Genomic DNA, 8,374 nt, shown 5'->3' with positions numbered 1-8,374 from the left:
GAAAATGTGGTATATTCATGTAATAGAATATTATTCAACCATGAACAGTAACAAGGTGCTCATTCATTCTGCAAAACTGATGAACCTTAAAAAATATGCTAAATGTAAAGAAGCCAATCATGAAAAACTACACACCATATGGTTCCATTTATGAAATGTTCAGAAAAAGTACGTTAGTGTTTGCCAAGGGCTCTAGGGTAGGAAGGAATGAGTTCAGTCATTGGGTTTCTTTGGAAGTTGATGAAAATATTTGGAGGTCAATACTTGTGATAGAAGCACTACTCTGTGAATAAACTGAAACATTCCCTTTGAAAGGGTGGATTTTGTCATTTGTGATCTACATCTCATTCTAAAAACAGAAAATAAATAAGAATAATAGTGCCACCTCCCCCCACAAAAAAAGAAAACAAAACCACAGTGAGATGCACTTCACACCTCTTCAGATGAACCTAGAAAGACTAATCAGCATGATTTCACTTGCAGGGGGAACTTAATAAAGCTGATCTCATGGAAGCTGAAAGAAGAATGGTGTCTGGATGGGAGAGGCACGAGGGGTAATGGAGAGAAGTCGGTCAATGGATACAATGTTAGTCAGAGGGGAGGAATAACTCTGGTGTTCTGGTGTGATTAAAGCTAATAATATATAATATGTATATTACCTATGAGATTATATGAGATTGGCTCACTTGATAACAAGGGCAGAGTATTTCCACAATGGCTGTGTGCAGCCTGCAGAGCCAGAGAAGCCAAGTTTGGGCCTAGTCCAAGAAGCCAGAGGCCTCAGTGCCAGGGAGGCCAGTGGTACACCAGTCAGTACACGATGAGAGACACCAAGCCCCCAGAGGTTGCTGGTTCCAGTGGACGAGGCCAAGGCTTGAGATACTGGAGTCGGATGCCCAGCAACAGCAGCAGAGAGAACACGCCTGCTGCAGTAGGAAGAGGCAGCAGAGAGCTTCCCCTTGTTCTGTTCTCCTGTTCATTGCAGACGCCCAGACAGTTGGATGGTGGTGCTCACATGGGGAGAAGCTTCATCCTTCTGTCCATTGACTCAATGACAATCTTCTCTGCAAACATTCTCCCAGAGAAAGAGAAATGAAATTTAAAAATTTTCATGGAATCCCTTAATCTACTCAAGTAGACACCCAAAGTTAGCCACCCTCTTGTCCATGTCTAAAGTCACACAGAAGGAAATGCATTCATATCAGGCAAGGCAGGGCAAGACCCCCAGTAGTGGGTAGGGTTGTATGTCCTCCTGTAGAAAATGGAGTGATAACTCGTCAAAAAATATAGAACAAACTCTCCAAGGGCAGAATCAGAGGCAAACATTTTATATTTCTGGTGGCATGAAACATTTGTGAATTACAATCTATGGATTTGTACCAGGAATGATTAGAAGCAAAGGAGAAATAATTTGATGCACCAAGAGACATCAGCTCTATGGATTTCTCAAGAGTAGCATAGTAAAGCAGCTTAAAATAGTTTGAAAATACTTACTGTGCCTACTTAGACCCCTCATGAGTGGGTCAGAGATGGCGTCCATGAGTCCAAGAAGCATAGGGTGGGTGGTGGACTCAGGCTCTGAGCTGCCTGCCTGGATCCTGGGACCACGTCCCCTCCAGCACCATTCACTGTCTCCCAGAAGCAGGTCAATGCTGGACTCACTTCTCTGTGAGGATACTCTTGTGATGTCACAGTGACCTGAGTCAATAAGGAGCAAGGTGATGGTCATGTCACATGATTTTTCTCTGTGGAGCATCTCTGCTGGGCAGGTAGTTTCTTGTGAGCCTATGACTTAGTTCACACAGAAACTCCATGGAGAAGAGGGAATCTACCAAGTTTATATATTAGGAGCCAAGGTCAATTAGTTTGATTTCCTGTCATGAGGGAATTGTAGATGCAGCAAGTGTCAACTTGTTTAGGCAGAAGCTGAGCTTCCGAGTCTGATCTGACCACCTAAAATCAGAACAGAGGTGATGGAGGTGTTCATGGTGGAGAAGTTCTCAAAATACCTGAACCACACTCTTATCCACATCATAGCCTCGATGTTCCATGCATCATGCACAGACCAGGATGGCCATCAACATTGAATGCTACTAACAAATGCACTGAGTGGCCCTATACATGCCAAATCACAAATCACTGTCTCCATTTGAACAAGATTCCCAAGCAATTCATATTCACACTGAAGCTGGAGAAGTTCTGATCTGGTGTCCTCAAACTTTTCCCTGTTGACATTTGTGCTAGATAATACCTTGTGATATGGTATCCTGTCTCTTCTAGGATGTTGAGAAGCATCCCTGGATTCAGCCTGCTAGGTTCAGTACCAACTACCCAGCTATTATAATCCAAACTTTCTCCAGATATTTGCAAGTGTCTCCTGAAGGCACAGTCACCCCCCTGGTGGAGCCTGCCAACCTGGAGCAGAACTGGGAACGTCTTGATGGAATTCCCAACAAAGTTCAATTCAGGACAGATGTATTAGTATTTTGAGACACATTTCCACAAAGGTAACATGAGTCCCTAATAGTAATGAGTTATAATGAACACCTGAAAAATAAAATGAGTGTACAGTAGATTCTAACTTCAGTCCACAGTGCCTTAAAACATCCAAATGTACCTCTTAGAACTACCAAATGTTTTGTAACATGACTGCATGACCGATGTGACCCTACAATATGTACAAAGAGAAAAATGAGAAATTACACGCCATTTATGTATGATTTCTCAAAATGTATAAATGTCATGAACAACTAATTAGAACAAATATAATTTTAAAAAACCAAATGTGCCATTTTGAATTTTTTTTAAAAGAGTAAATGACAATGCCTACATTGTATTCCAAGCATGAACCTCTCTGTGCTTTACAGACATGAAGATGAGTTGTAGACACTTCGTGGTTTTTTAATAAGTAGACATAATTCTCTCTCTTGATGAAAAGAAATTCTCTGAAGGGAGATGAAATTCTCTGAATTCATCAGGAGCTCTGTTGCCTCACAAGCTGGGGCTCGAAGTTTCCAAGTCATCTTGCAAAGTCAGGTATCTTGGACTTTGAGGGAAATTGTAGCTAAGGATTGGGCAAAGATGCTGAGGCTGTTATCTTCTGGGAATCAGGAGGCTTAATGGAGAAGGAGCAATAATGACTGGAGTCACCTGATTTCTAACGCTCCCTTGGGAACAGAGAACAAGCAGAACAATTATCCTTTCAGCTCTGACCAGTGTCCCACAGGGACATCAGCTGCTCAGGATTTGCAGTAATAAGAGGAGATGTACCTAATTAGCAGAGAGATGGAGCTATAAATAGATACTCTGCTGCTGTCCCTCAGCAAAGTCCTGGTCTGGACAGGACATTCTGGAGCCCGAGGTGTATTAGGGGACTAGTGCTTCACTCCCTCCTGCCATCTTGTCTGCAACAGAGCTTCAGTCTCCATCATCAACCAACCAGGAGGAGTCCATTCAGAAACCACCTTCTCAGAAACCCCATCCAGGTGAGTCTGAGATCCCAGCAGGTACTGCAGGAAAGGTTCAGCAGGATAGAAGATGACAAAATGGACCTAGGTTACCCGAGAGCCAAACCAGCCCAGCAAAAAGCTGAGAGAACACTAAGTGTACCTACTTAACTAACTCATTTTCAACTTATTCCACATTTTATAAAGAGAGGTGTCTTTTAGATATTTGAATGTACAAATCCTTATTGACAGTTATGTGATGGGAATAGAATTCTATTTGCATGAGCCTGAAGAAATGGCATCAAGTATTTCCTGTAAAATAGAGTATATCTCAGGGGTTTGGCAATTTGGGAGTAGGAAAATTGATTATCAAGGTGTGGAGGTCAGTGCTGTGAAGTGAGAATATTTTTTCCTTGATTTTTACCATGGAATATGTCTGAGCCTGGTCCTGTACTCATTACAGCTCCTGACAATGGATCACTTACTAATACTGCCTAGAAACAGTTCCTGAGAAATAAATTTCACAAGGCCTTCTTTCATGCTTCATATTCACACGGGGAAAAACCAGCTGCATCTGACAAGCAAAAGGAAAACCCAGTGCTTTTGTTACTGAAGAGGTAGAGCGTATTCTGTTAGCACTTGCCTTTCTCTTTACATTTCCAAATTCTTCATGAAAGTAATGTGGGCACTGAGTGCTTTCATCTTTTGATGTGATTCTTCCCAAAGGAAAAAGTGGAGACTCTGCCCTAACTTTGCTGGTTGCTGTTGAGTCCTTTTGCATGGGTCTTGCCACATGGTGAGGGGGTAAGTGGAAGTTCATGGATTTCACCTAGTCATGTCCATCAGTCATATCTCAGATCCATCCCTTCTGTCACTTGTTAAATTTAGGAAGTTCCTCTACATGATCTGTTGTAACCCATTTTCTTATATGCCTTTCGCCATTTTATTTCACATCTGTTTTTCCTCGTATTTTTTTTTTTTTTTTTGGCTTTTGGTATTGGGTCTGATGTTTTTATTGTTTGATCTATTTAGTTATACATGACAGCAGAATGCATTTTGATTCATTGTACACAAATGAAGTACAACTTTTCACTTCCCTGGTTGTACACGATGTGGAGTCACACCATTCCTGTAACACATGGTAATGATGATTGTCTCCTTCCACCATCTTTCCTTCCCCTCATTACCCTCTACACAATCTAACATTCTGCCTTTCTTTCCTTACCTGCTTTCCCCCATGCTAGGTGAAATAAGCCAATCCCAAAAGTCCAAAGGCATAATTTTTCTCTGCTAAGTGGATATTGGTTCTAATTTTATAACTAGCTTTCACTTTCCACCTTCTTGTGGGCATATGCTTTTGCATATAACTGCAGGTCACCCATGTCTTTCTGATAAGCAGATGTTTTTATACACAGAAGCTTCACTGTGTTCATGCAGATGGCCTTTCTGTACAAGTGGTATCAATAATCAGCATCTGAGGTTCCCCATGGGTAAGGAAGGAGAGACTGCATGTAACATGTCTAGCTCACCTATATGGTAAGACTCCTAAAGGCATCTATTGGAATACTTTAATCATGGTAACTACTCAATTTCATTATTCTTCCCAGTATCATGAGCACATTTGAATCTATTTATTTATTTAGTTAGTTAGTTAGTTAGTTAGTTTTAGAGGAGGAAGAATTTATTTGAGGGCTCACAGTTTGAGTTCTTAGCCCATCTGCAGCCAGCTCCATTACTTGGGCTCCAGGTGAGGCTAAATATGGTGGAAGAGTATGGAGAAGAAACTCACATGATGATCAGAAAGAGAGAGACATCTCCACTTGCCAGATACATGTATATACCCCAAGCCACACCCACAAGCCACACCCCCAATACGCTACCTCCTCTAGCCACACCCACCTGCCTTCAGTTACCACTCAGTCCTATCAGGTGATTAATTCACTGATTGAATTCAGGCTCTCACAACCCAATCATGTCTTCTCTGAAGCACTGTCTCACACATGAGCTTTTAGGTACACCTCACATCTAAACCATCCATAAGTGTATAGTATGTCAAAATAATACTTGTCATCTATAAGTAATAAAAATGCTGATGTATATTCATAGTAGTACAAAAAAACTTTAATAGCTTTGTAAAATTCAATATGTAAGAAGCTAATGACAATGATAATAATAAAGATCTGCCTCATATTGAGACCACGATGATGCTATCAACTTAAGATACAATTAACACAACTTTAATTTGGTCATGTTTGTGGATTATCATACAGATTCTTCTTTAAATTTTTCTACAAATAGAGGAAAGGCAAAAACAGTAAATTAAGGAAGAGCTGGGAGAAAAAAAGGTTATCTATTAAGCTCACAGAGTTCCATTTTGGGTATTTCTTTTTTCACTCTTTTTTTTTTTTAATAAAAGTGAGATCAGTGGGGGTGAGGTGGCACACACCTGTAATCCCAGTGGTGTGGGAGGCTGAGACAGGAGGAATTTAAGTTCAAAACCTGCCTCAGCAATGTCAAAGAGCTAAGCAATTCAGTGAGACCCTTTCTCTAAATAAAATCCAAAATAGGGCTGGGATGTGGCTCAGTGGTTGAGTGCCTGAGTTCAATCCCCAGTACCTCAAAATAAAAAAGAGATAATATTTTAAATATTATTTGTGTGCACATATGTGGGCTATTTTTATTATATAACATTTTATCATAAACATTTCCTTATATTTAAAACAAGGCATAAGACTTAAATTCGGTCAATTTGAATACTATTATTTAACACCACTCAAAAGCATAAACCATAAAATTGGAAGTGATCTTCAAGACCATGGAGCCTCATTTTACATGAGCAAATCAGGAACCCAGGCTAAGGTCTCCTGGCTGGAGACTGTACACATCTCTGCTCAGTCATATGGTCCCCACCAAATGTGTTTGTCCATTTATATTTGTTTAGGAATAAATGACAACTTTAGATATTGTTTCATCCACTGTTGAAAATGTATCTGTTTTCATTATTTTATTTTCAGGTCTTTGTCAATTAAATCTTGAATGAGAGACTCATCAACAGGATTGACGGGATGAAATTATTTTTTTTTTATTTATTCATTGAGAATTGATTCTAGGTTTCTATTCAGTTCCATCAAATGCCATTGCTTTGGATGTATTTACCCATCTGATCATTCTTTTTAGTGTTTTGGCTCTTGATTTCTTAAATGTTTTGTTCTCCCCACATGCCTGCCTTTGTGAAAACACAAAAATGAACAAAGTAGGTAAGATCTCTGCTTTACTGGATCATATGTTAAATGGCAAAGGTAGGAAATTAAATAGTCCAGAGAAGAGATAATGGTCTCAGGGGTGAATCCCAGGAGCAGAGGGCAGGTTGTTGGGACAGGGCAGGACGTGTGGAGATGGACAGTGCGCAGTCCTAGAACCGGGCCCTGAGCTCCTACATTCCAAATTGGGAATGACCTTTAATGTCTGGTGCAGTCACATTGCTAGTGTTCTACTGAGGATGTTTCCCTCCTCTTCATCAAGTGCACTGGCCTATGATTTTCTTTTTTGTAGGGTCCTCATCTGGCCGAATTGTTACTCTTAAGACATGGACTCCAGAACCCTAAGTAACAGAGAAATAAGGAGGATCCACATTGATCCACAGGAGACTTTTCAAAACAAAAACACTGCATGATTCCACGTAAGGCAAACTCTAAATCTGTGAAGTCCTTAGATACCTGGAATACAATGGCAGCGTGGGGGAAATGTGGGCTTCGTGTTAACTGGTACAAAGTCACATTTACGTAAGATGACTAACTTCCAGACACCTGCTGTATAATCCAGTACCTAGCAACAACAGTATGACATTCTGCATGTGGATTTTTGCTGTTAGGGTAGACCATAGATTAAGTGGAAAAAAAACAACAAAATAAAACACAAAAGGACAAGATGACTTTCTGAGAAGTGACAGATGTGTCTATCACATCAAATAGGGTAATGCAAATACCTGGACTCATCCAACTGTACAGATTATATATGTGCAGTTCATCATATCTCAACCATACACCTATATAAAGCTGATTTTTTTTTTTTGGAAGTACAAAAGACAACATGGGAACTGAAGACACTCTGCACGCTGAGAAACTTACCCTCTTTCCAGCAGCCAGGGGGCAGCTCCTTCTTCAGCATTTGCAGAGAGGGTCTCTCCTCCACCTGCTCTGTCTGTCTGCCACTGTGGCCTTGTTTGGTACCTGGATGTGTGCAGCAAGACTGTCCTAGGCCCCTGTGTGGTTCACCCCTCCTACCAGGTCAGGCCTCTGCAGACCACCTCAGGGAATGCTCCTCTCCTGCTCAAACATCACCTTTACCTCTCTTACCTGGACCCCATAAGAATATAGCACCTCCATCTCCTTCCCTTCTTACCTGTCCATGTTTGATTCACAGCAATAATACCGTGCGATACATTCTGGGGTCATTTCTTTTTCATTTTTAACTGACACATAATAATTACATACATGTATTAATGGACTGCTGTGTGATGTTTTAATATATAAATACCTTTATAGTGTTCAAGTTATCTTCTCAAGCATGTATGATTCCATTTTGGAAAAAGCACTAAAAACTGTATTCTGTATGTATTTTTCAAAATCATGTGTTTGCTTCTATTCTTCCAACTATGATTGGATTTTACGTGTTTCAGTCTTTCCGCACTCTGTGCTCATCACCTGGACAGTGCCAGGAACATGATAGCAACTCAATATACATTCCTCAAGGTCATGAAAGTTGCTCATTAAAATTGTAGTATAGGGGGTTTCAAGATGGCGGCCTAGAGGGTGGCTGCATTTCATGTTGCTCCAGGACTCAGGATTCAAAAGAGGAGATATTGAGACACTTGGGACCAACTCAAAGCAGCCGGGTAACTCTCACCCATTGGGAAGGCGTCCCGGATG

The sequence above is a fragment of the Sciurus vulgaris genome (assembly GCF_902686455.1).
Source record: "Sciurus vulgaris genome assembly, chromosome: 16".
In the NCBI taxonomy this organism is placed as follows: domain Eukaryota; kingdom Metazoa; phylum Chordata; class Mammalia; order Rodentia; family Sciuridae; genus Sciurus; species Sciurus vulgaris.
The sequence above is the reverse complement of the archived record's forward strand: the minus strand, read 5'-3'. Positions refer to the sequence as shown.